The 27777-nt window shown below is 35.1% G+C and overlaps 1 protein-coding gene and 1 pseudogene across 1 annotated transcript in view; both read left to right on the top strand.

Annotated features, from left to right (window-relative positions):
* The window catches only part of FGF14 (fibroblast growth factor 14), a 214885-nt gene that overhangs the window by 26981 nt on the left and 160127 nt on the right, over positions 1 to 27777 (top strand). The window lies entirely within an intron of this gene.
* LOC112321565 (U6 spliceosomal RNA) lies at positions 24844 to 24944 on the top strand (annotated as a pseudogene).

The following is a 27777-nucleotide window of genomic DNA, read 5'->3' on the forward strand; positions in this document are numbered from 1 at the left end:
GGAGGCTACCTATGATATTATCTTCTTTATAAAGGATTTTGGAGGAGCAGAAACCTCCAAATTATTCTAATACAAAATGTATTTAAAGATTATTTTCAAATATGTGTGTATGTGTTAACTTGTCTATTTTTGGTTTGTTTTTTTGCCTAAAGTATATCTTTAATGAGGCTTCATTCGAAGGCCTGGATACTTTTCAAGGCTGCTACTACTCATTGGCAAACATGAACTTTAATTTTTGGTTACTTAACCTTGTGGACTGCCAAACCCTTTGCTTTGATTTTCAGCCTTTTTTCTTCTACCAATTCTATAACAGCAAATTCTTGGGAGACACAGGCATGTACAATTCTATGCACACCTCCCTAAGTTCTCATTTTCTTTGGAATGTTGGACTTTCAAGTCTTGGTTGCTTGGGAAACTCACTAGGGTCTTCAAGTACATTTATATCTCTTTTATTTTATTTATTTATTTATTTAACATCTGGCTTTCATATTTGGTAGGAAAGCTGATATTCCACTGTATTTATAACTAACAGTGATATTACTTTTCCAATTTTACATTCTAACTTTCAGAGAAACTGGCAATTATAAATTATTATCTCCCATTTTGGTTTCTATTTCCTGAATATAGAAAGAAAATAAGTATTATGAGACAAATTGAGAGTATTTGTGATTAATAAGTATAATCAACTTTTCAGTACGAAATTTTCTTGTAAGTCATTTGGATTTGTTGAAAAAAAATCTTTTTTTATTGTTATTCAAGTATAGTTGTCTCCATTTTCCCCCTATCCTCCCATCCCAACTATCCCCACCCTTGATCCTACCCCGTTTGGTTTTGTTCATGTGTCCTTTATACATGTTCCTGGAAACCCTTTTGCCCCCATTACCCCCTCCCTCTTCCCCTCTGGTTATTATCATTTTGTCCTTAATTTCACTGTCTCTGGTTTTATTTTGCTTGCTTGCTTGTTTTGTTGATTAGGTTCCACTTATATGTGAGATCGTATGATATTTGTCTTTCACTGCCTGGCTTACTTAACTTAGCATAATGCTTTCCAGTTCCATCCATGCTGTTACAAAGGGTAGGAGCTCCTTCTTTCTTTCTTGCTGCATAGAATTCCATCATGTAAATTTACCATAGTTTTTTGATCCATTCATTTGCTGATGGGCACTTAGGTTGCTTCTAGCACTTAGGTATTGTAAATTGTGCTGCTATGAACATTGGGGTCCTTAGGTTCTTTTGAATTGGTGTTTTGATGTTCTTAGGGTATAATCCCAGCAGTGGAATTGCTGGGTCAAAAGGCAGTTCCATTTTTAGTTTTCCAAGGAAATTCTATAGTGTTTTCCATGGTGGCTGCACCAGTCTGCATTCCCATCAACAGTACACTAGGGTTCCCTTTTCTCCACATCCTCTCCAACACTTATTTGTTGATTTTTTTATGATGGCCATTCTGACTGGTGTGAAGTGATATCTCACTGTAGTTTTAATTTGCATTTCTCTGATGGTTAGTGAAGCTGAGCATCTTTTCATATGTCTCTGGGCCCTTTGTATTTCTTCCTTGGAGAAGTGTCTGTTCAAGTCCTTTGCCCATTTTTTAATTGTGTTGGGAGATCTGGACAGCTACATGCAAAGAAAGGAAACTCCACCACCAACTTACACCACACACAAAAATAAATTCAAGGTGGATAAAAGACTTAAGTCCTAGAGGAGAACATAGGCAGGAAAATCTCAGATATCCCACACAGCAATATTTTCACCAATATGTCCCCTAGAATAAAAAAAATGGGATCTCATCAAAATAAAAATAACAGGATCTTTAGGTTCTGCATGGGTAAAGAAAACAACATTAAAATGAAAAGAGAACCAACAGTATGGAAAAACATATTTGCCAATAATACCTCAGACAAGAGTTTGTATCTTTGTACCTCTTTCAATGAGAGTAATTATTTTTCATCAGCCTTTAAAAGATTCCACAAATCTGAATGATTCTTTGCCAAAATTAAAAGACTATGTTATATTTATGTCCATAATAAGAACAAGGCATTTGTATTTCATGAAACCAGATTTGAATGAATGAACAGGGAAGAAAAGTAAAGGGGAAATGGAGAAGAAATGCATAAAATGCTTCACCTAATAGAATTAAATACTGAATGTGATGAGCCTACTTTGTATTTGTAAAGGACTCAAAGCACATGAAAGTAAATTATCAAACTTCAAAATGTTAAAAATCCATTGGATTTTCTAAAAAAATGACCATGTTATTTGAACGAACTAACTAAAATAATTGTATATTACTCAAGCAGTCATTAAAAGGTTAATGGCATACGATCTCTGAAACCTATATCCACATAAAAATTGTGACAAAATGAAGTACATTTAGACCTTGATGTAAGGAAATCTAGATGTAGATATTAATATTAACTCAGTCCTAAAAGTTTAATTATGAAAGATATATTAAGGAAATAATTCGTTTTAAAAGTTCAGATTTAATGATTTGAGAAAAAAGATCTATAATGGATAAACAAATATTTTCTGTTTCTCTGAAATGGGAAAAATAAGTTTCATTGTCTATTTTACTTTGTCATCTTAGGTTATAATACAGTTAATATTTTTCCTTTTTCCATAGTAGGCTCTCAATGATACAAATTGTGTTAAAATGCAAAATTAAAAGATGACTAGTACTAGAATAAAGAAGCACAAATATATTTGATGGTCTTGTTTAATGTGGTATTATTATTGAGTAGAATTCTTCCTCATTTTCCTGCCTTCCTTTTTAAAAATTTTAATCTGAAGAAAAAATTTATTCAATATCCAAAACCATTTTAGGAATTTTGAGAAGCTCAGTGTCTCAATTGATATCCACTCTTAAGTTTATTGATAACAGTTTGTCAATAGGTATATGTGAGCAATGTGATGTGTCATAAACAGCATTTTGGCATATGTAGCAAATTGGAATAAACATTTTTACAGCTTCATAGTAGTAGCTCTGGGTGTGAGGCAGGACTTTGTTTCTGACTCTGCTTCCTTATACTTTAGCCAAAGATGGGTCTTGGTTCTTATGAAAACTATGAGGTTCACTGCATGAATATATAATTTCTAATATATTGTCTGTTATGACTATTTTATGTCTGTGGCCCACACAGGTGGTGTTTCTTCAATTAGCAGTGCCAGCAAATAAAACAAATTATCATTACAATAATCACATAAGAGAAAATTTAAAGTTTCACTACTCTCATGCAGCATTTTCACTGTTGTACATTCTCTTTTACATCTGTACATTATTTTAATTATTATGTGGATACAATCCAATCTTACCTGGAGTAAGCAAATCTCAATTGATTTAAGGTGTATAAAAGCAGCTTTAAAACTCTACAAGGCCATTCCAAAGGAGAAGGAAACCTGTTGTTATTAACACTCTTTTTCATATATCTTTGCATATTTCTACAAGGACAGGACAGAAAAGATGGGGAGAGGCTGCAGTATTCAGTGAAAGTGCTTTCACAAACCAGAGGGCTTACCCATGTGATGCCTCTCAAAGACAAAGATATAGTTCCTCCCCTTGAGATGCTAACAGTGCATTGCAAGCTTTAGTATTAGTTTCTTATTGCTGCTATAACAAATTACCACAAATTCAATGACTTACCACACCACAAATATGTTATTTTATGGTTTTGTAGGTTAGAGTTCTGACAGAGCTCTCTCTGGGCTAAAATCAAGGTGTCAGTAGGGCTGCATTCCTTTCTGGAAACCCTAGAGGAGAATCCATTTCTTTGCTTTTTGCAACTTCTAGAGGCCATCTGGATTCTTTGGATTTATAAGGTAACATATTCACAGGTTTCAGGGAATAGGTTATGGACATCTTTGGGGAACCATTATCCTGTCAACCACAGCAACACAGTCCCAAGAACAGATAATCATAATGCAAGTCTGTGCAACCTCAGCACTTGGCCATAAGGTATTATGAGAACATAATGCAAGCTGACATCATGCAGTTCTGGGTGTGGGGGTAGGAAATATCTGGGAAAGGAGGTAATGGAGAGGTGATGACTGAGAGCATAAGAAATAGCCATTTGAAAAGATGCTGAGACTAACTTTAAACAGCAGGCAGCCACTGCAGAGAAGGGGCCTTCTTTAAAATTCATCTTATCATTTCTAACTTCTACATAGCTCTCACATCTGCGCATTCATCCCCATCCCACTGCTCCCACCTCCAAGGAAGGCCCTGCCGTCTAAAGCATGGTCAAAGGGATAGTATTTTAACTACATGCATCATATCCGACAGTTCAGTGACCAGACAATGCTTAAGCATCCCCATGGGATCTCGTCAATTTACTGACCTACCATAGACTTAAGATAATTGATTCATTTTGATGTAATTAACCAGACCTCTTAAGATTTGGACAGTTACCCACCATTTCAGCCTCATTCCTTGGTTTTGTTCCCTACTTCCTTGAAATAAAGTATGAAATTGGTTAGCCAAGTATTTCTGTCCACTTTACAGAGATTTGGGAGGCTATGACTGACTTCAAACCACACAGCCAATAAATGGCTGTTGCCCCAATGTTCTTACCAAGAGTGGGGTAAGGCCAGTCTATGGTCAAACTATAAGATTTTGTTCCTGGGAAGTTCAGGGATTTGGGAACAAACTGCCTCATTGTTTTCTGCAAATTCATTTTCCCTTAAACCAGATAACACTGAGATTGGGGTTTTGTGGGGGGGGGGGCAGTGTAGTGATTCATAAGAAGTTTAAATTCTTTTACTTCACTGTTCAATAGCCCGCATAATTGCAAAGCACAGGCATTTCCTCTCTGCTGTTAAGAGAATTATCCGGTTAAGAATGTCTGATCGTAATTAGCTCTTACTAAGCCTTTTCTGATGCCCAAATAATATATGTGGCTAACTGGTAAACAATTAAAGTGAGGACAGTTTTCCATTGTTTCTAAAGCACTTTTTAAAGAATTTACAATGAGAACTTATATGGAATGGAAATCTTCATATCAAAAAACCTTTATGTAATATATGGCACTTAAGGAAAAATCATGAGTTTTAACACAGCACATATTTTTTGTAAGCAAAGAAATGTAAAAAGGAACCTGTTTCTTTTGCATCATTGTATTGGCTGTGAGTTTTCTATTTCCTTATTATTTTCTTTTCCCTGCTATGTAAACTCTAGGTATGTTAAACTTTAACCATTGATACTATTAGCAATTATGCTGTATGTCATATGAAATAATTGGTTAATTTTCCCTTTCTTTATCTATGTCTCAGTCTCTTTATCTCTGACCTACACACTCTTGGGTTCTGCACTTACACATATAGCTATCATCCTGCATCTCTTCCCCCTATTTCTAATATAACATATAAGAAGCATTAATTCAAAGATTTCTCTGTAACTGGTAGAATAAATGAAAACTCCATAATTGTTTTCTACTACATCCAGCAGCTTTGAAAACATGGACCAAAGCCTAGATTTACAATTTATTATGTAAACATTGTCAAATTATTTGTTTGGTTAAATCTCAAATACATATTTAAATAAGTAATATTAGCATAATAATAATTGATTTTTATGGTTTTCTAAGAATTATATCAAGTAATGCTTATGAAATTCTTAGTATTGTGCTTGATACATACTGAATAATGACTAAATAATGGCTGTCTTTATTTTTATTATTACTATTAGCATTACCACAGCTATTATATTTTGGAAGAAACGGAGCAAAACATGAGAACTGTTCTTTCTGTGTGGATCATAGAAGAATGAGGAGAGAGAAAGAAGTATGCTGCTATTTCTAGACCTGAATGCTTTTTGGAAATAGGCTGCTATGACCTGTTCTTCTGGGATGCTCTTCTCTGAATGCTGGGAGACAAAAGGACCCATTTAGTACTCCCTAGAGTAACTAGAATAGGGTTATTTTTCACACAGCTGGGTAGAGAGGTAGGTGAGGGCTTTGTGAAGGTCCCAGGGTCTATAATGTGGTGAACAGAGGGGCTCTTGTAGAGAAAGAGGCACAGACAGAGACTAGAGAGTCTCCCATACAAACTACTCACTTCCCTGTATTATTGTTTCCAATTTCCCCTGAGATTTGGAGATTAGGGATCCTAATTTAAATTCCTGTAAAAGGAGCAGTGAAAATAAATGGTAGAAAATGGGGAATTTTACCTCTGCTTAGCTTCTCTTAAATGCCAGGTATAGTCCTTAAACCAGTACATATGTGGTCTTTTGTAGTACTGCCTTGATGGGTAGTACTGCCTTGATGGGTAGACATTACTCCACTTGTCTTCCTACAGATGCAAAAACAGGCTCTGAACGGTTAAGCAATAAAGCAAACTGTAGAGACAGTACTTGAGTCTGTTCACCTTTGCCCCAAATCCAGGCATTTTCCCCTCCACCCCAAATCCCATTCTTTCTGGAATTAGACCTGCAGGTGTCTGAGCAGAGGGCAAGAAGAGGGCAGGCAGAGGCGCATGGATTTCTCTCTTACTGTGTAAGGTGTGGCCAAGGAAGTGCTCAGTTCCAGGTTCCCCCATTGCTCTGGTCTGCTTTCATGAATGTACAGAGGCATAAACTCTGGTCTCTGACTGGGAAACATTTTGTTCCAGCATGTCGTCTGTGTGGGATTAGAGCACTGTTGTTACAACTCATATTGTTATAAGCTATTTTCCTCTGTCTTCTCTGAGATTTAAGAGTTCTTTTTTTTTAAGCTCTGATTTTATTTAAAGCTTTGCCTTCTGAGGTGACCTTATGAAGTACAGATCTCATTTGAATGGGGGAACTTATGTGAACAGCAGTCACCAAATGGCTCTCCCTGGCACACTGCAGAGCAAAGCAGACGTAAAGGTTTCATAAAGGAGCCCTAAGAAATCAACATTAGTCCATTCACAAAATCAATGTTTTCTCAGATGAGCTAGGAAATGCTTTTTGCAAATGAAACTTATTGGTATTCTACAGATTTGAGCCGATGAGGATAAAAACAAAATCATTGTGCAAGAATGTCCCAAACTTCCTCCCAAGAGGGTCACAGAAATCTGCACATAAGCACTTCTTACCTTGTGTTCAGGCCTGGGCAGAAGTCAAGGTTTATATCAATGCAACCATAATATCTTTCACTATGGAAAAGTTTTGTTTTGGGTTCTGTTTTGCTTTGTATTGTCTAAATAAATTGAGCTTTAAAATTCAACAAAGATAGTTTAGTAAAATATATAATCAAGAAAACAAAGACTAGTTCCTTACAGGGTGGATAAAAGTACCTTTCATAGACAGTGGGATACATAGCTGAACCTTGATGTAGGGCAGTATTTCGACAGGTGCAAAGGTAAAGGAAATAGTTTGAATAAAGATACATGTAATAAGTGTGAGTATGTGTATACAAAGCAGCACCACAAAGCAAAAGCACTCTCAGAGTCAAAAACATGCTGCACTTAGAATCAGCTCTCTCTCACACTAACTGGGCAACAATAGGCAATGATATATGTTCCCAGAGGAAAGTTTTCTGTGTGTATACATGGATTGTATACAAAGATTGAAGTAGGTAACATTTATTAAATGTTTCTAGGTCATATAGACATATACCAAAGCTCTATTTCCCTTTCTTTTAATGTAATGAAACATCAACTTGACATTTAGCTTTTGAACTATGGTTTGTAATTTGCTTTCCAATGTGGAAATGGATAGATTTCTTCAAGTGTAGTTGTATAAACATGTTCAGTTGTGTCTCTTTTACTTAGTTATGCATCCATGATTAAATTTGGGCACATAATATAATTCTATAATTCCTTTAAACTTTAAACTCTAGAAAATGTGTTGTATTACTGCTGTTGAGACAGAAAATTTACATCAAGTTCATTTCTTCAAATATGTTAGTACATGAAAAAAGACAACAGCTCTGCAGGGAGGTGGAAATTATAGCTCAGATTTTTCTCATCTCTTTCTACACTAAGTCAATAATCATGATAGTTAAACTTAATTTTTTAATTGGTACTCCCTTTGAGGCTTTCACACTATTGTACATAAATAAGAAAAATAAATCTCATAAGAAGTGTTACCCTAAAAATAAAAAGCATTTCAAAGTGAGAGGCAATAGCATTTATTTGAGAGCAAAGAGAATAGCTATGTGGACACAATGATTCATCCAGAAGCCCAAATAGTATTCTGATTAGGAGACAAAGGCAAGATGTGTTGATGAGAAAGGGAAGGGGACCAATTAAATCAGTAGAAGGATCATATTCCTATTGTGTAGGTAGCATAACATAGTGATGTTTATTTTAAAGTGTATTTCTAATTTTCAGTCTGCGAGCCATCAGTCCAGTATTCAAAATGACTGCTTTCTTGTCATCTTTGCAAATAGTTCTTTGAGGCACAATGTTGCTTTAGGTCCAGTCCAAAGGTTGTTTTGCCATTTTTGACATTCCAAAAGTTTGAGGCATACAATGTGCAAGGCAGTTCTTCTGGGATGGCAGCTCCAAACTCCATTTAAAGTGGTTCTGTTTATAACATTTGTTTACAGAAGTATCTTTTGGTGGCTCTTTTACATCAGAAGATAATCTCCATAAGTAGACATGGTCTTTTAAAGTTGTCTTCCTTTAAGTTGATCAGAGAGATACTAATTTGTTTAGCTGCATGTGCACATTTCAGGAAAACGTTGATAGGGATTTAAAGCTTTTTCTTTCTTTCAATGATATTATTATATACCCTCCCTTCATAAAACAGCAGGGTAAACTTCCTTGTTATTATTTAAATTAATCCCTGGTAGAACTGTCAGGAATAATCTTGAATCACCTGAAGTCACAGCATTTAAAAAGCCTTCCAATACTAGATTACATTCTGTTGTTAAATTTCATCACCACACACACACACCAGCACTAAAATTCTCCAGGGGAAAACTTAGAGTTTTGGATTTGGAAATTCAGAAATACAAATGAATTTCTAAGGTTAATATTTTAAAATTTATTTTAGATAGCATTCATTTTCTGTAGAGCAATAGTTAGGAGTTGATCTCTAAAATGTCACAACATCAGATCACTTTTCAATTAAGAAAAACAAACAGAGAAAACATACTTCTTTTTATTCCACTGTTTAAGGTGCCAACTGCTTAGCGGGAATTTCATGTATGCTTCGAGCTACCTGCAGGCTGCCTCCAGCCTTATCCACCAACCCCTAAACGCTGTAACCCATCCTGTCAGTCAAAATGTCTTCAGAAACTACATCCCCCATGAGGACATTTCCCTTTCCTGAAACATAGTTCCTCATTCTATTATCCACATCCTGACCGTCTCTAACTTTGCTCACATCTTATTTTCTCTGTGAAGCCTTCCATTAACCACCTGGATTAGGATGGTAAACTCTTACTATGCATTTGTATTTATACCATGCATTTTTCAGTTAGTTATGAAGAATGGCCATCTTTTTGGGCCAGTGGCATTCTATAGATGAATGTGTAAGTGTTTTATTATTGTTGATATGTTTTTTATCTAATCCAACTTGAAGTCTGCATTAAACTAAATTCCTTAAGGAAGAAAATAAACTTCCTGGTAAATTTAGATCTTAACACTGTATTTTGTGCAGAGTTGGAATTAAAATAAGTTTTTAATTTGTTTTATACACATGTGCTGAAGGACTGAACTGGGATTTTTAAATTGGTAAAAATATTGGAATTTCTATGACTTACTAAATTATATTATAAAAGAAAGAATGGTATGGAAATACACATAGTTAAGTGATGTTTCTTAATGCGGTGTTTTAAAGTTTTGCTTTTCCCTTTTCTCTTGCCATTTTTTGTCCTTTGAAACCAAGCTCACTGAGGAGTGACTGCACACCTTCCTGATCTTGAACTCTTCAGTGACTCCAGGCTACTCTGGCCCTGCTGGTTCTTTTCCAGGATACTGATTTTTTTTCCAGTCCTAGATCAGTTACAGGTCAGAAGGCTTTTGGATAAAGAACTTAATGCACTGAACAGAGCTGGAGGGTGGATGACAGCCTAGAAACTATGGAGATAAGGAATAAGCAATTCTCTTTGCCATTTCTAAAGGAGTGTGGCCAAATGTGCCCTCTGCATAATGCTTTTCCCAGGATTTTTGTTTCTTTTGTACAAATGAAAGGTATGGATCAGATGCCAAAGCCACAAACCACAATTCCAATTTGAACAAAGGAAATAGAGATTAAGGACGTAAGTGTGCATTCAGAAGAGTTTGGGTAGGACAGAAGGACAATTTTATTCTCCATCAGCTTCCTGATTTCTCTTCCTCTCACCAGTCTGCACCCTGAAAACATGTCCAAACAACAAAATTGCTTATTAAATCAGCATGCTGTGTTTACATAACTGTATTTATGAAACAGTTAAGTAAAATTTAAGGAAATTGAAATAGAAAAAAATGAACACATAGTCTACTGCAAATTTTCTCCTAGACTTGAGTAGATATTGCTCCTTTGAAAATATGCCTTGCTTTTGTACAGCTCTACACCCCACAGTTTGCTTTATGAGGAATGGAAACTTCTCAGTCTTTCAATTGCTATAGATTTCCTCTTTCTAAACTTGTGTCCTACCAACCAAGATCTGTGTGTTTTCCTTTAAAAAATTAGTAACAAATAGGTTCTCTTTCTCCTCTTGGCTCCAACACTTCTGCTCACCCTTCCTCACTCGTAATTGTTCATGGCCCAACCATAGTGAGAGGAAAGGGGTAGTGCTTGCCACACTTCACTGTGTGAAAAGGGAGGGGCAGTTGACTCTTTGTGAAATTTGTGAAAAATTATCTTTAGATAATTTTTTCAAAGCAAACCTGAAATTAGAGCAAAAAGCAGCAGTTACTTCCATAGTTCTCTTAATAAACAACAATCTAACCTTTTCTTGAACACTTTCAGTGCCAGGGAACCATGACTTTGTGGGAAATGTAGCCTTTTTTTCACCGGACAGCTAAGAGAGTTGGAAATTTCTCTGTCCTTATTAATCCATGTATTCACATGCTAATCATTTATGTATTGAGCACCCGGACTATGACAGACACTATTCTAGGCACATGGAATATAGTAGTGGCCAGATAGATGACATCACTTCCCTTGTTTATATCTGTACTGGTGTCACTCTAGTTATTTGTTCTATTTCTGTATTTCAAAGCAAAACTAAATAATTTGACTCTATTTTTTATGACAGCTTCACAAATATTGGGAAATGAATACATTTCACCTTTCAATTAAACATTATCTAACACAATTTTTCCAGGACCCATTGAGTCAATTGCACTTCTCTAATCTGTCAGTGTCTCCTCATTGTGTACTTTTAATGAGTCACGTTGACTTCTTTGTGGTCTGAGTACACTGGGATCCTTAATCAAAGCCTGGTTAACACAAGCTCCATTATTTCCTTTTTTGTGTTACTTTGGACAAGTAACATACCACTCTGTGCCTCACTTTCTTCATGTGTAAAGAGGAAATAATAATACCACCTACCTTAAAAATTGCTCTAGGATCAAATGAGTTAATATAGATAAAGATCTTCTGTTTCTGTTTGAGTAGTTTCTGGCCCAAAGTATATGCCTAAGACATGACAGTTATTCTTACTGTTGTTATAATTAGTAGCGGATACTACTTTTCTGTTTATGCAGACTTGTTGTTTTAAGACCTGCTGGTGGTGGGAATAATGGAGAACAATCTGATTTAGTTATAAATTCCTCTCAGTTCTTAGAAAGGAGCCTGGGACAAAGTATATGTTTAAGAAATGATTGCTAAATAAGCAAGTTAAGCATCTTGGCTTTTAAAAATACTTTTAAACAGAACATGGGAAGAATTTTCCTCCTATTTTCCCAAGTGAAATGATCTATTCTTGTAGCTATATTATTGAATTTTTGTTATTAAATTGCCATTAAGAAATTTTTGAGGAAATTGTTATGATCAACCATTCATTTTAAACCTTAAATAAAAATGGTGGAGAGGTCACCATTTTTTGGTGGTAAAATGTACAGAAGGTTTGGGATTTCAATGTACATGTACCTAGTCAAAACTAATATATAAATTAGAGACTAAATTTTACATCGTCTTTTATGGAACTGCTACATCAATATCTTTTATTTTTGTTTTTTCTTTTCATAATGTCTCACATAAATGTATTTCCCTTCTAGTTGAAAGTGTCCATGTCTGCTGTGACAAATAGGTATTCCTGAATGCCTTCTTCTTCCTTCTCCTTACTCTGCTGCTCTGGAGGTATTGGATAGTGGCATTGGTCATGATTCTTGTCCCTTCCTAGAAGAATTTGGAAGACAAGTGTCTGAGACAGAAACTTAGAAGGAACAGTCATCAGATATTTGCACCTTCTTTAAATGGAAGTAGCCTTTAAAAATTTGTCAGAACCACTTCCAACTATTTACAAAGCCAACTCTGCCTTTTGGGTAGAGGTCTCTGTGCAGTTCTAGATGTGAACAGGAAAAATCAGTTTATACTTCCTCTGAAAAATACTATTTCTCAAATGTATGAGCCTCAGTTCTGGAGAATGTATTAATTATTGTCACATGCAATTATTTTTGTAATTTTAGACACTGTCTAGATGATTTTCTTATACTACCTCTAGGGAAATGCTTCCTGATCCTAAAGCAAATGTGTGCTAAAAAAATTGAAAATACTTTTTTTCAATGGGAGAATTAGCAGTACCTGTAGGATCTTATTTGGAATTAACATTTCTCTACTGTAAGTTTGTTCCTGTTTATTTTTAAATTTTCTTTTTATTTCACTGGAAAGGAAAGGGGATGCTCAGTTTTAAACGTTAAAAATGTACAAGTTACTTTGTTACAATATAATTAAATATGTATACACACACACAAAAAATACATTTTTTGTTATGTAAAGGTACGAGTATACTCCTCTATAATTTGTTACAAAAACATATAAAAGTACACATCTAGCATAATTCATTTTCTCTTGGATAATGTGATATGATATATACTGATTACAATATCATTTTCACTGAAAGGCCTCTGACACTGGATTTTATTAAACAATACTGCACTTTAATTTCAACGGATGCCCTAGATTCTTTAATTTGCACTATTTGTCATGCTAATCCTCAATTTCAAATAATATATTTACAGCTGGAGAGCAAATTAATGTGTCCTGCTATAGGTTTTACTGGCTGTGGAAATTCTGTGAATGAGTCAATAGTAGTTATTTTCCAGATTCCTTACATGTAGGGAATCCCATTTTTAGTTTATGAAAGGAGAAATGAATCATACTTTGTAGTGCTTTAACTGAATATGTTAAGTTTAACATGTGCAATATAACACTCCAAGTCTTAGACACTTTTTCTACATCCTAATTTTCTATTGTTATGTAATTGTTTGAGAAGAGATTTGCAATATCTGATCATAATTTTATTTTTTTTTATTTTTCCCTGAAGTTCTATCAGTTTCTGCTTTGTGTATTTGAAACTCTGTCATAGATGTGCAAACATCTAAGATTGTTATGTATTCTTAATAAATTGACTCTTCTACCATTATGAAATGATCCCTCTTTATCCAACTTAAGATCCACACGACTGTAATTGAATAACAATAAAAAATTAAAAAAAAGATCCTCTACCAGAAATCTATTTTCTCCTTTATTAATATTATTATTAACATTGTTTATTGTTTCCTATCCTTTTTAATTTTAATAACTCTACTAAGGTATAATTGTGGTGATATATTCTGTACATATTTAAAATATATAATTTTATGAATTTTGACATAAGAAACCATCATCACCATCAGTGTTTGTTTTCTTGTTATGAGTTTTAAGTCTTTATATATTTGTGGAGCCTTTAATCAGGTATAAAATGAACAAATATTTTCACATAGTCTGTGACTTGTCCTTTTATTCTCTCAACAATTTCTTTTGGAAATAAGTTTTGTATTGTTATGAGGTTCAGTTTATCAATTTTTTCTTCAGTGGATCATGCTGTCCTGTTTAAGAATAGGACCAGGTATATAAAAATCCAGGAGACCAGGGTAAAATGAAAACTTAGAGACTAGTTTTGAAAAATTATTAAGAATCTCACACCCTAATCCATGTGGCTCAGTTGGTTGGGTATCATCCAGCAAAGCAAAATGTTGCCAGTTCAATTCCCAGTCAGGGCACATGTCTAGATTGTGGGGTCAGCCCCTGGTCAGAGTGTGAATGAGAGGCAATTAATCAATGTTTCTCACATCAATGTTTCTCTCTCTCCCTTTCTCCTGCCCTTCCCTCCTCTATAGATAGATAGATAAATAAGTAAGTAAGTAAGTAATAAATAAATAAAGTTTAAAAAAGAATTTCAAGATAGTCTCAGCAGAGCATTATACATAGCATGTGGCCTTTCTAATAGCATATGTAATATATATTTGAGTACATATAAGATCTATCTGGAAAATGTCAAACCATTGTGAATATAATGAGAATAGTTTGTGCAACATCAATGTAACCTTGCAGCCAAGGAGAATGGACTAGGATGAACATGTGTAAACAATGACTTCAGTGTACTAGTCAGTGGGGGGTGGTAGATGCCCTTGAGTGAGCATGTGTACTATGTGGCCATCCCATTCAAAATGACGGAGCGAGTAGAGCAACGTGTTTGCATGAAATTTTGTGTTAAGCTTGAACATTTCTCCATGGAAACTGCTGGGGTGATTCAGAAGGCTGCAGCTATGGGAAACTGGTGGTTGGAAGCTTCATCATGACAATTACCATGATGTGCTTGCTTGTGCATCACATCTCAAGCAGAGTTTTTTTGGCAAAACATCAAATCACCCAGGTGACTCGGGCCCCCTACAGCCCATATTTGGCACCCTGTGACTTCTTGCTTTTGCCATAACTGAAATCACCTTTGAAAGGGAAGACATTTTAGACCATCAGTGAGATTCAGGAAAATATGATGGCACAGCTGATACAGATTGGGAGAACTGTGAGGTCCCAAGGTGCCTACTTTGAAGGGGACTGAGGTGTCATTGTTCTATGTACAGTGTTTCTTGTGTCTTGTATCCTCAATAAATATATCTATTTGTCACAGTATTTGGCTGGATATTTTCTGAACAGACTCATATAGTGTTCCATTTATCCCCTCTCATTTTTATATTATTGTTGTCATTTTATTTTAATGTTTTATGAAACCCACATTGTATAGTTATTATTTTTGTTTATTCAGTCAATTGCCTTTGAAAGATATGTAAATAACAAGAAAAATATAAATGTATTAACTTGAGTATTTACCACCTCCAGGATTCTCTGTTCCTTGGTTTAGACCCATATTTTTTTTTAAATGGTATCATTTTCTTTGTTCCCAAAGAACTTCCTTTAATATTTCTTTTAGTGAAGGTTGCCTGATGATATTCTATTTCTGTATATCTTTTTTCTTTTTTTTAATTAATTAATTTATTTTTATTCAGTTACAATTGTCTGCATTTTCTCCCCATCCCTCAACCCCACCCCAGCCAGTCCCACCTCCCTCCCCCACCTCTACCCTCCCCCTTGATTTTGTCCTTGTGTCCTTTATAGTAGCTCCTGTAGACCCCTCTCCCCACTACCCCCTCCCCACTCCCCTCTGGCTATTGTTACAATGTTCTCAATTTCAATGTCTCTGGTTATATTTTGTTTGCTTTTTTCTCTTATTGATTATGTTCCAGTTAAAGGTGAGATCATATGGTATTTGTCCCTCACCACCTGGCTTATTTCATTTACCATAATGTTCTCTAGTTCCATCCATGCCATTGCAAAGGGTATAAGCTCCTTCTTTCTCTCTGTTGCATAGAATTCCATTGTGTAAATGTACCATAATTTTTTTTGTCTTAGATTATGTGAGTTATGAATTTTTTTTTAATTTTTATTGTTATTCAATTACAGTTGTATGCCTTTTCTCCCCATCCCTCCACCCCACCCCAGCTGAACCCACCTCCCTCCCCCACGTCCACCCTCCCCCTTGGTTTTGTCCATGTGTCCTTTATAGTAGTTCCTGTAATCCCCTCTTCCCACTGTCCCCACCCCCCACCCCTGCCCTGGCTATTGTTAGATTGTTCTTAACTTCAATGTCTCTGGTTATATTTTGTTTGCTTTTTTCTTTTGTTGATTATGTTCCAGTTAAAGGTGAGATCATATGGTATTTGTCCCTCACCGCCTGGCTTATTTCACTTAGCATAATGCTCTCCAGTTTCATCCATGCTGTTGCAAAGGGTATAAGCTCCTTCTTTCTCTCTGCTGTGTAGAATTCCATTGTGTAAATATACCATAGTTTTTGGATCCACTCGTTTGCTGATGGGCATTTAGGTTGCTTCCAGTATTTGGCTATTGTAAATTGTGCTGCTATGAACATTGGAGTGCATAGGTTCTTTTGGAATGGTGTTTCAGGGTTCTTAGGGTATAATCCCAGCAGCGGAATTGCTGGGTCAAAGGGCAGTTCCATTTTTAGTTTTCTGAGGAAATTCCATACTGTTTTGCACAGTGGCCTCACCAGTCTGCATTCCCACCAACAATGCACTAGGGTTCCCTTTTCTCTGCATCCTCTCCAACATTTGTTTGTTGATTTGTTTATGTTGGCCACTCTGACTGGTGTGAAATGGTACCTCATTGTGGTTTTAATTTGCATCTCTCTGATGGCTAGTGATACCTCAGACAAGGGCCTGATCTCCAAAATATATAAAGAACTTACACGACTCTACTCCAGGAAGACAAACAACCCAATTAAAAAATGGGCAAAGGACTTGAACAGACATTTCTCCAAGGAAGACATACAGAGGTCCCAGAGACATATGAAAAGATGCTCTGTATGTCTTTAAACACTTATTTTAGCTTTGTTTTTGAAAGGTATGTTTACTTTTTTTAGAATTTGGGGATATTATTATTTTTTTCAGTATGTTGATGGTATTACTTCATTGTCTTCTTACTTCAGTTGGTACAAAAAAGATATCTTCTGTACTATCTTTTTTCCTGTGTATGTATTGTAACTTTCCCATTGTGGAGGAAAGAAGAGATTGTCTCTTTATCACTGGTTTAGAGCATTTTCAGTATGATGTGTCTTGGTATAGTTTTCTTCATGTTCCCTTTATATGGAGTTTGTTAACCTATTTGGATCTTTGGTGTTATAGTTTTTACAAATTTGGAAATTATTCAGCCATTATTTTTTCAAATATTTTTTCTTATCATTTTAATACTCTCTCTGGAGACTCCAATTAATATATATATATATAGTCACTTGAAGTTATTCCACAGCTCCCTGCAGCTCTGTTAATTTTTTAAAAATTCTCTTTTCCCTGTGGATTTCATTTGGAACCATTTGTATTGCTGTATTTTTAAGTTTAGCACTTACATTTTTCAATTTCTAATCAAAAATCTTGTCCAAATTATATTTTCATTTAGCAAGTTGTGATTTTCATCTTTAGGAGTTGATTTTGGGCCTTCTTTATATTTTCTATGTCTGTACTTAACATTTGAATACATGGAATATGGTTATTATGACTGTTTGCTTGTCCTTGTCTAATATTTCTCAAAGTTCTTTGGCTACTTTATTTTCTATTCTGTACTTTACATCCCCATAGCTATTCTGTAACTCCTTGTTTGTACTTCTTAATCCCCTCACCTCTTCATCCATTCCCCCACAATCCCCTCCCGTCTGGCAACCATCAAAATGCTTTCTGTATCCATGATTCTGTCTCTGTTCTTGTTTGCTTAGTTTGTTTTTTAGATTCAATTGTTGATAAATATGAATTTATTGCCGCTTTATTGTTCATAGTTTTGATTTTTTTTCTTAAATAAATTCCTTTAACTTTTCATATAATAATGGTTTGGTGATGATGAATTCCTTTAGTTTTTTGTCTTTATCTGTTCTTCAATTCTAAATGACAGCTTTGCTGGGTAGAATAATCTTGGCTGTAGGTCTTCTTTTCATGACTGTGAATATTTCTTGCCAGTCTCTTATAGCCTGCAAACTTTCTTTTGAGAAATCAGCTGACTATCTTATGGTAACTCTCCTATAGGTAACTAACTTCTTTTCTCTTCCTGCTTTTAAGGTTCCCTCTTTATCTTTAACCTTTAGCATTTTAATTTTGATGTGTTTTGTAGTGGGCCTCTTTGCATTCATCTTGTCAGGGACTCAGTGTGCCTCCTGGACTTGAATGTCTATTTCCTTCACCAAATTAGGGAAGTTTTCTTTCATTATTTTTTCAAATAGGTTTCCAATTTCTTGCTCTTTCTCTTCTCCTTCTGGCACCCCTATGATGCAAATGTTGGACTTATTCAAGCTGTCCCAGAGGCTGCTTATACTATCTTCATTTTTTGGACTCTCTTTTCTTCTTGTTGTTCTGATTGGTTGCTGTTTGCTTCCTTACATTACAAATCACTGATTTGATTCTTGGCTTCGTCCACTCTACTGTTGTTTCCCTTTAAATTGTTCTTTATTTCAATTAGTGTATCCTTCATTTCTGACTGGATATTTTTTATGCTGCTGATGTCCTCACTAAGTTCCTTGAGCATTCTTATAACCAGTGTTTTGAGCTCTGCATCTGATATCTTGCTTATCTCCATTTTGTTTAGCTCTTTATGTGGAGCTTTGATCTGTTCTTTAATTCAGGCCATGTTTCTTTGTCTTCTCATTTTGCTAGCCTCCCTGTGTTTGTTTCTATGTATTAGGTAGGCCTGCTTTGACTCCATGTCTTGGTAGCATGGCCTAATGCAGTAGGTATACTGTAGAGTCCAGTGGCACAGCCCCCACCCTGTCACCCAAGCTGGGTACTTGAGGTACACTGTTTGTGTGGGCTGAGTACACCCTCCTCTTGTAGTTGAGCCTTGCAGGCTGTTGGCAGATCAATGAGAGGGATTTACCCAGGCCAGTCAGCTACAAGTATTGGCTGTGACACTTACCACTGATTTCCAGCCTCTGGTGGAGGATCAGCTGTGCACAGACAGGGTCGTGGTGCTCTGACGTGGTCTGTAACTGCCCACTGGGTGTGCTGGGTCAAGTTTGGCTCATTGATTCTTCAACTTGTTTCGATTTACATCTCACTGTTTCTTTTTTATGCCTGGTAATTATTTATTATTTATTGAATTTTATTTTGTTGGGTGCTTGATATTTTTGTATTCCTATAAATATTATTGAGCTTATTCTGGAATGTGGTTAAATACTTGGAAACAGTACATGTTCTGTTTTTAGTTATTCTTTCAGAATTTGTTAGGTAAGAATGAATTAGTGATCATACTAAGGCTAATTATTCCCCACTTGATGCAAGACCCTTATTTATACTCTTGTATTTCCCATGAATTATGATTTTTTTCATTTTATGTGGGAATAGGTACTATTTCAAGTCCTGTGTGTGTCTGAAGAAGTGCCACCTATAAACTTTAAGTCTCTCAGATGGTTTTCCCCAGCCTGGAGTAGTTTTCTCACATAAAATTGTTGATCAGTACACAGCTGAATACCCAAGGGAATCTTCTGCAGATCCTAGAAGTTCTCTATCTCTACAGTTCTCTCTTCTCTACTACTCTGTACAGTGTCTACCTTGGTCTCCTGGGAATCTCTGCTCCATCTTCTCAATTTACAGAGTCCGTTGGGGTTCCTTCCTTCTTCATGTCCTGGTATTTCTGTCAAGGCTTTAAACTCAGGCAATAGTAAGGCTCACATTTTTCCCCATTTCTCAGAGACCACTGTCCTTCATTTGCTGATGGCCACTTTCCTAAAAAATTCAATTTGTCAATTATTTTTTCTATTTTATGAGGGAGGGCCTTTCTGGTCTCTGTTACTCCATTTTTAAAGTTTGCATAATTATTTACCTCTCTTAGATTATGGTATACTACTCTTATGGTTACTACTCTTGTAACTTTCATACTCATTTTCACTCATGGTTCCAGCATTGAAATTTGTTTAATTTGGTAATACGCAACTACAAAATATTAGCAAATAGTAATAATACTCTTGGCCCTTTATTCCTTAAGTCATTCAGTTATATTTGATTAGGCTTATACTTTATGAAGAACATTATGAGAAGAATGATTAATATTTATAATATGAAGTTACATTTCACCATAATGTTATCTGTGTTTTGAGTTTTGCTTGCTTTTCTTGTTTCATTTGTTGATTTCAGTTTTATATCCCATATATGAGTGAAATCATATGGTTCTTAACTTTTTCTGTCTGACATTTTGCTTAGCACGATATTCTCAAGGTCCATCCATGTTGTTACAAATGGCAGTATTTCATCTTATGGCTGAGTAGTAAACCATCATATATATGCAGGATTGTCTATTAAATTTAAAGAATATAATTGTGGTCACTTATATGGCAAAGTAAATACTTTGTCTTCATCTTCACTTTTGGTTATGCATGCATGCATGTGTTTGTGTTTCTTTATTGTGACAAGATATCACAAGTTAAACATAGAACTTGTGAGTGTTTTGATACGGTGCAATTTTCTTTCAGAATCAGTTATTCCAAAGGAGTTCTGCAGTAGTTATTGCCATAGTGGTTTTCTTAGTAATAATAAAAAAAATATTCTGTGGTAGGCAGTAGAAAGAAGATTGTTAACTAAACATTTATAGACTGTCTGAATGAACATGGAATATTCTGATAATTTAATATTTAACTATGTGTATTTATTGAAAATACATTGCTAAGATTTTGAATCCTCTTTTGAGTTTCTTATCTAAAAACAACACTAGGATCACATATGCCAAAATGTATATATAGAGTTAAACATAATAATATCTAGGCAGCAATTACATTAATATATCTCAGATTCTACTCTTTCTATGATAATAGCATTTGAAAATTTAAGTAAAATGCATACCTATTTGCTTAGTAGTCTAAGAAATATTATGCACTTTGTCATCTGGCAGAATAGTTCTTCCTAATATTTATGCTAAAAAAGAAGATATAAAATATCTTCAAAGTAATACTGTTTCTTTTTAATAGTTGGTGTCATTGACATATTAATGAGGAATCTGAACATTAATAATGTTCTCATATTGTAAGTGCAGCAGATGCCATGCAGAGTGACATATCAGCACACTGAATGAGACAGAGCATAGCCCTTCTTTGCAAATGCACTTATGTGCTCTGGCATGGAGCAAATAAAGTCATTCATAAATTAGGAATTCCTGACAGTATATTATCAGGAAAGCTTTTTCTGGATGTAAGAACAACAATGAATTGACTTGTATACCCAATGTCGTCATTAAAGGACATATTTTTCTTAATTATTTACAAAAATGTTCTATATTAACTTTACAATTATATAATTAACATAATTTAATTTTTTAATATTTATTTAAAATTTAGATGGAATACATTAATTGATTGAAGCACACAATGTTTTATGATATAATTATTCATCTTTGTAAGTGATGAATAAGTAAGGTAGAACAATAGATTTTCACCATATTATTGTCCAATTCTGGATCGGATCATGTGGGGAAAATTGTAGCTCTAAAGTATCTTAAATATGTTGGAATCTTACAATTAGAGAGACTCTCTGGAAAGTATTATTGAAAAGAGGTGCTTTTCTAACTGAACTCCAAATATTTGCTTCCATTTGTACCCTGTCGATCTTGAATATATATTAATAAAACTAGCGAAGAGTTCAACCCTGTGCTAGGAATCCCAAGATGTCACTATTAGGTCTGCCTGTTTCTTGGAACTATGGCAATAATTAAGCAAGATCTTTACTGCCTGCCTTCCTTTTACTGATGTTCTCAAATATTTTCCACAAAAAAGAGGTTTTACTTGATTTTGTTTTCTTAATACTTTACCTAGAGGGAATTTTGGGGAGGCCAAAAGAGAAGAAAAATGTAAAAAAGTATTGGTGTTTCCATTTCAAAACCCACATTTATCTTTATCTCAAGTATTCTCAACTTATCCAATTCTTAAATAAGATATTTAAAAATGCATTTTGACTTGAATGCCTTTTAAGGCTTATATATAGATTCTTTTAAAATATAAAATAAAATGAATATAGTTCAATAGGTATTCATTGAGCATCTGCTCTGTGTAAAGCATAATGATAAGCTACTTTGAATAATATATGATTCAGATTATCAAGGGATTAATAATGTATTTGAAGGGAAGAAGATTTGTAAAACCAAAAATTTAACACATTTTAATTGTCATAAAGCTATACCACAGGTTCTTCCAATCTCTCTTCAATAGAGAGCAAGCTATTTGAGGGCAAGAACTGTTTTTATTGTTTTAATGCAAGAATTTATCCTTAGTGTCTATAGACATAGGATTCTGGTAGTCAAAGATGTAGAGACTGCTCTAGGCTGTAGAGTCAGCAATTAAAATTTAATATGCATGCTAATGCATTGGATTGAAGTGGTGGGTTGAGCAAGGATGTTGAAATGGACAAACTAATGTTCCTAGACATATGGGGCTTTCAAGGTAGCATGGGGTCAATCCCTGGGAGAATCTAAATGGCATCCTAAGGAATTAAAAAAAAGAAGATATAGCAATTTTTTACATTCTTTTAGTTTTATTTATAATTTTCCTTAGCTCTCCAACCCACCCTTTTTCTCAGCCCTTTGGAAGAGTTCCTGGGCATGGTTTATTTTTATAATTGAATAATATGATAATTTATGGCTTTGAGTAAATTATTCACAATACTATTTTCTGTAACTAGGAGTGCCAAAATCTATTTAGATCAACCACAAAAATGTATATTCCAAAAGTTGCCTTTTACCCTGTAAAAAACATGTAATTTTCCATAGGTAACAGAAGTGACATCAAGAACCTACCTACACTGACAACCAATTAGTACTGAGATTTGTATGTAAATAAACATAATATGTGTGATTTTGTCAGTATTACACATTGGATGAAAGTAATTTGTGATAGTGATTGATTTAAATGAACCCACTTCTGAGAGTGATTGTATTAATTAAAAATGTTGAGTATTTTTCCCTGTATCTGAAGGCAGTTGCACTGATTTGCATTTCTTTCAGTTCTGAGTGTTGAGGCTAATATATTATGAAGCATTCTTTCTTGGTTTACATGCACATTAGTTTTCATTATTTCTATTTTAATTAATATCAGAGAGTATAGAACAGAGTTTCACACAAACATTATCCTCAAAATATTTTTAGAAAAATGTGCATGTGCAGGAAATAGAAAATAAAAGAAAAATAGAAGAGAAAATTGAGTTCCAGCATTCTAAGTTTTCTTATTTTATATTTAAAATATATGTTATTGATTTTGCTATTACAGTTGTCCCAATTTTTCTCCCTTTGCTCCCCTTCCTTCCAGCAGTCCCTGCATTAGTTGATGGCCATGGGTGGTGCATATAAGGTGGTGCATATAAGTTCTTTGGCTTCTCCATTTACTATACTATTCTTAACATCCCCCTGTATATTTTGCACCTACCAATTATGCTTCTTAATCCTTGTATCTTTAACCCCATTTTCCCCCTTCCATCTCCCAGCTGTAATCTTCCAAATTATCTCCATATCTATGATTCTGTTCTTGTTCTGGTTGTTTGCTTAGTTTGTTTTTTTAGATTCAGTTGTTGATAGTTGTGAATGTGTTGCCATTTTAATGTTCACAGTTTTGATCTTCTTTTTCTTAAATAAGTCTCTTTAACATTTCATGTAATAATGGCTTGGTGATGATGAATTCCTTTAACTTTACCTTGTCTGGGAAGCACTTTATCTGTTTTTTCATTCTAAATGATAGCTTTGCTGGATAGAGTAATCTAGGTCGTGTGTCCTTTCTTTTCATCACTTTAAATACTTCTTGCCAGTCTCTTCTTGCCTGAAGCTTCTTTTGAGAAATAAACTGATAGTCCTATGGGAACTCCTTTGTAGGTAACTCTCTGCTTTTCTCTTGCTGCTTTTAAGATTCTCGCTTTACCTTTAACCTTTGACATTTTGATTATGATGTGTCTTTTTGTGGTCCTTTTTGGTTCCACCTTGTTTGGGACTCTCTGTGCTTCCTGGACTTGTATGTCTATTTCCTTCACCAATTTGGGGAAGTTTTCTTTCATTACTTTTTCAAATCAGTTTTCAGTTTCCTGATCTTCCTCTTCTCCTTCTGGCATCCCTATGATTCGGATGTTGGTACATTTGGTGATGTTCTGGAGGTTTCTTATCCACATTTTTTTTAATTCTTGTTTCTTCTCGCTGTTCTGGTTTAATGCTTAATTCTTCTTTATGTTCCAAATCATCAATGTGAATCCCAGCTTCCTCCCCTTCACTGTTCATTCCCTGTAGGTTTTTCTTTATTTCTCTTAGTGTACTTTCATTTTTTCCTTAGTGTAACTTTCATTTCATTTCATTTCACTTAATGTACATTGTTGCCATACTCAATGAGTTTTTTGAGCATCCTGATAACCAGTGTTTTGAACTCTGCTTCTGATAGGTTATCTCCATTTCATTTATTTATTTTTCTGTTGTTGTTTTTTTTCTGTTTTTTTTATTTGGGCCATATTTCTTTGTCACCTTGATTTGACAGCCACCCTGTGTTTGTTTCTGTCTATTAGGTAGAGCTGTTCTGACTCCCTGTCTTAGAAACATGGCCTATTGTAGAAAAGGCAACTGTAAATTGTGTGGGGTGGAGCCTTAGGTAGTTGCCAGGGTGGGGCAATCTGCTTCACCAACTTGTGGCAGAAGGGTTCAAAGACAGGACAGTGCTGCTGCCAGGCTTCTGGAGGTTTGCTGGTGCTTGTCCCATTTTCAGTCACTTCATCCACTCCTGTATGTGACTGATGCCCCCCCTCCAGCTGTTGCCCTGGTAGTGAATCCCAGAGTGGGTTAGTTTGCATACATTCTAAGACTGTGCAGGCCAGTTTTCTTATTTTCTTAAGCAGAATGATATATTTAATATATTAGTGTTTTGGAAGAGAATGAAGAACCCTAGCAATTTCATGAATTGAAAAATATTTTGCGTGCTCGCTTAGGTAGCACATATACTAAAATTGGAATGATACAGAGAAGATTAGCATGGCCCCTGCGCAAGGATGACACAAAAAATATTTTGCAGTTTTACATGGCTAATTCAAATGTAGGTATGGGACTTTAGATATTTTTTCACTCTTCAATTATTAATTGGAAGTCTGACTTGTAGAAGTTTGGGATATATTTGTATATTGAATACAAAATCTTTTCCTGGTAGGGGTTATATTTAACATTCATAAAAGAATGTCACCAAACCCTCTCATCCTATCAGTTTAATGAAAAAAGTGAGTATATATCTCAAAATAAGTTTGTTTCACACCTGTAACCTACTATACACGGTAGATCTAGAAGCTTAGTTACATCTTCTCTGTGCTGACTGCACATAACTGATGTGGTCGTTTTCTCAGTAAAATTGTTTGTTTTTGTTTTTGCTATGATTATTTGGTTGCATACATTTGATGTGAGGGAAATTTTTAAATGATTTCACTTATTTGAAAGAATGACCTTCAGCTATAAAGGGCCACATTGCATAATGGTCAATTTTATAATAAAGTATCATAGTGAAGGTTTTCATCGATTGTGACCATGCACAAAAAGAAACTAATAAATTTAATCTTTGAAAATTTGGGGCAACCAGTTAATCTACAACCATAATACATATTTAGGTTATTTTCATATATGTATGCATATTTCTTTGCAAGTATAGATGAGATGATATTTTTATTCATATCTAGATTAATAGATTTTTCTTAACATTTCTTCATTTTCATTATAAAATTAGCTTATCATCATTATAGTAAATTTTGCAAATAAAAAATGTTAAAAAATAAGTGTTTCATCTATCAAAATACAGTTATATTTAACATTTTTGTATCTTCTCTCTCATTATTTTTCTCTATTGAAAATATTTTCATATGGGCATGCTCATGTTATATACATGTATATTATTACATAAAACTTTGTAACATGGAATAATTTTTGTTGTTTTTTTAATTTTAATATTTTTTATTGATTGTGCTATTACAGTTGTCCCATTTTTTCTTCCTCTTTTCTCCCCTCCACCCTGGTCCCATCCTCCCACCATCCCACCCACCTCCCATTCACCCACCTTAGTTCATGTCCATGAGTCATACATATAAGTTCTTTGGCTTCCCCATTTCCCATACTATTATTAACCTCCCCCTGTCTATTTTGTACCTACCAATTATGCTTCTTATTCTCTGTACATTTTCCTCCATTCTTCCCCTCCCCTTTTCTGCTGATAACCCTCCATGTGACCACCATTCCTGTGATTCTATTACTGTTCTAGTTGCTTGCTCCGTTCATTTTTTCTTTTATTTTTTTAGGCTTGGTTGTTGATAGTTTTGAGTTGGTTGTCATTTTACTGTTCATATTTTTATCTTCTTCTTTTTCTTAGATAAGTCCCTTTAACATTCCACATAATAAGGGCTTGATGATGATAAACTTCTTTAACTTTACCTTATCTGGGAAGCACTTTATCTATCCTTCCATTGTAAATTATTGCTTTGCTGGATAGAGTAATCTCAGATATAGGTCCTTGCCTTTCATAACTTTGAATACTTCTTTCCAGACCCTTCTTGTCTGCAAGGTCTTTTTTGAGAAATCAGATGATAGTCTTATAGGAACTCCTTTGTAGGTATCTGCCTCCTTTTCTCTTGCTAGTTTTAATATTCTCTCCTTATCTTTAATCTTGGGTAACTTAATTATGATGGACCTTGGTGTGTGTTTCCTTGGGTCCAACTTCTTTGGAACTCTCTGAGCTTCCTGGATTCCTCAAAGTCTATTTCCTTTGCCAAATTGGGGAAGTTGTCCTTTATTATTTGTTCAAATAAGTTTCCAATTTCTTACTCTTCCTCTTCTCCTTCTGGCACCCCTATGATTCAGATGTTGAAATGTTTAAAGTTGTCCCAGAGGTCCCTAAGCCTCTCCTCATTTGTTTTTGAATTCTGATTTCTTCATTCTGCTCTCGTCGAATGTTTATTTCTTCCTTCTGCTCCAAACCATTGATTTGAGTCCCCATTTCCTTCCCTTCACTGTTGGTTCCCTGTATATTTTCCTTTATTTCCCTTTTCATAGCCTTCACTTTTTCCTCTATTTTATGACCATACTCGACTATTTCTGTGAGCATCCTGATTACCAGTGTTTTGAACTCTGCATCTGATAGGTTGGTTATCTCTTCATCACTTAGCTGTATTTTTTCACCAGGGCAGTGTAACCTGCATGGCTGTGTTGTGGCGCTGTCTGTGGGGAAGGGGTCTGAGAGGGAACAATGCTGCTTGCTCTGCTCTAGGAAAGCTCTCAGTCATGTCCTCCACTACCCACAAGCAAATTGGGCCCTTGTTGCTCTGATTCTTGGGTTGGTGGTTTTGTGTATGTTCTAGGAACTTGTGGGTCCTTCCAGTGAAGTCTCCTGTGGGGCTGGGAGTTTTTCCTGATGCCTCAACACCCACAGGTGTTTTCAGTCATAGGTTTTGAGGCTTTATTTCCCCATGCTGGAACCCTAGGCTGAGTGGTCTGTACTGATACCCAGTTTTTCTTCCTGGTTTATCTGAACTTAAATGTGGGTCCTCCTGCTCCATCATCAACTGCCACCTTACCAGCCCAGTCCTCCAACCACCACCTTGCCACAAGCCCTCTCCACCCTGGCCGCCTATCTCCTCCTCTCCTACTGGTATGGATGAATCTTTCTTCTTCAACTCCTTGGTTGTTGGACTACCATGCAGTTTGATTTTCTGTCATTTCTGCTTGTTTTTTGTTTTTAGATTTGTTCTTGTCCTTCTTTTGGTTGTGCGAGGAGGCAAAGTGGTTTTTTTTTTTTTTTAATGGTAAGAATTCTGGAAAGGACAATTACCTAGTCAAAAATCATGAACATTTCTAAGGCTTCATTGTGATTAACTTCTTGG

Source organism: Desmodus rotundus, chromosome 13 (genome assembly GCF_022682495.2).
Source record: "Desmodus rotundus isolate HL8 chromosome 13, HLdesRot8A.1, whole genome shotgun sequence".
Taxonomy (NCBI): Eukaryota; Metazoa; Chordata; class Mammalia; order Chiroptera; family Phyllostomidae; genus Desmodus; species Desmodus rotundus.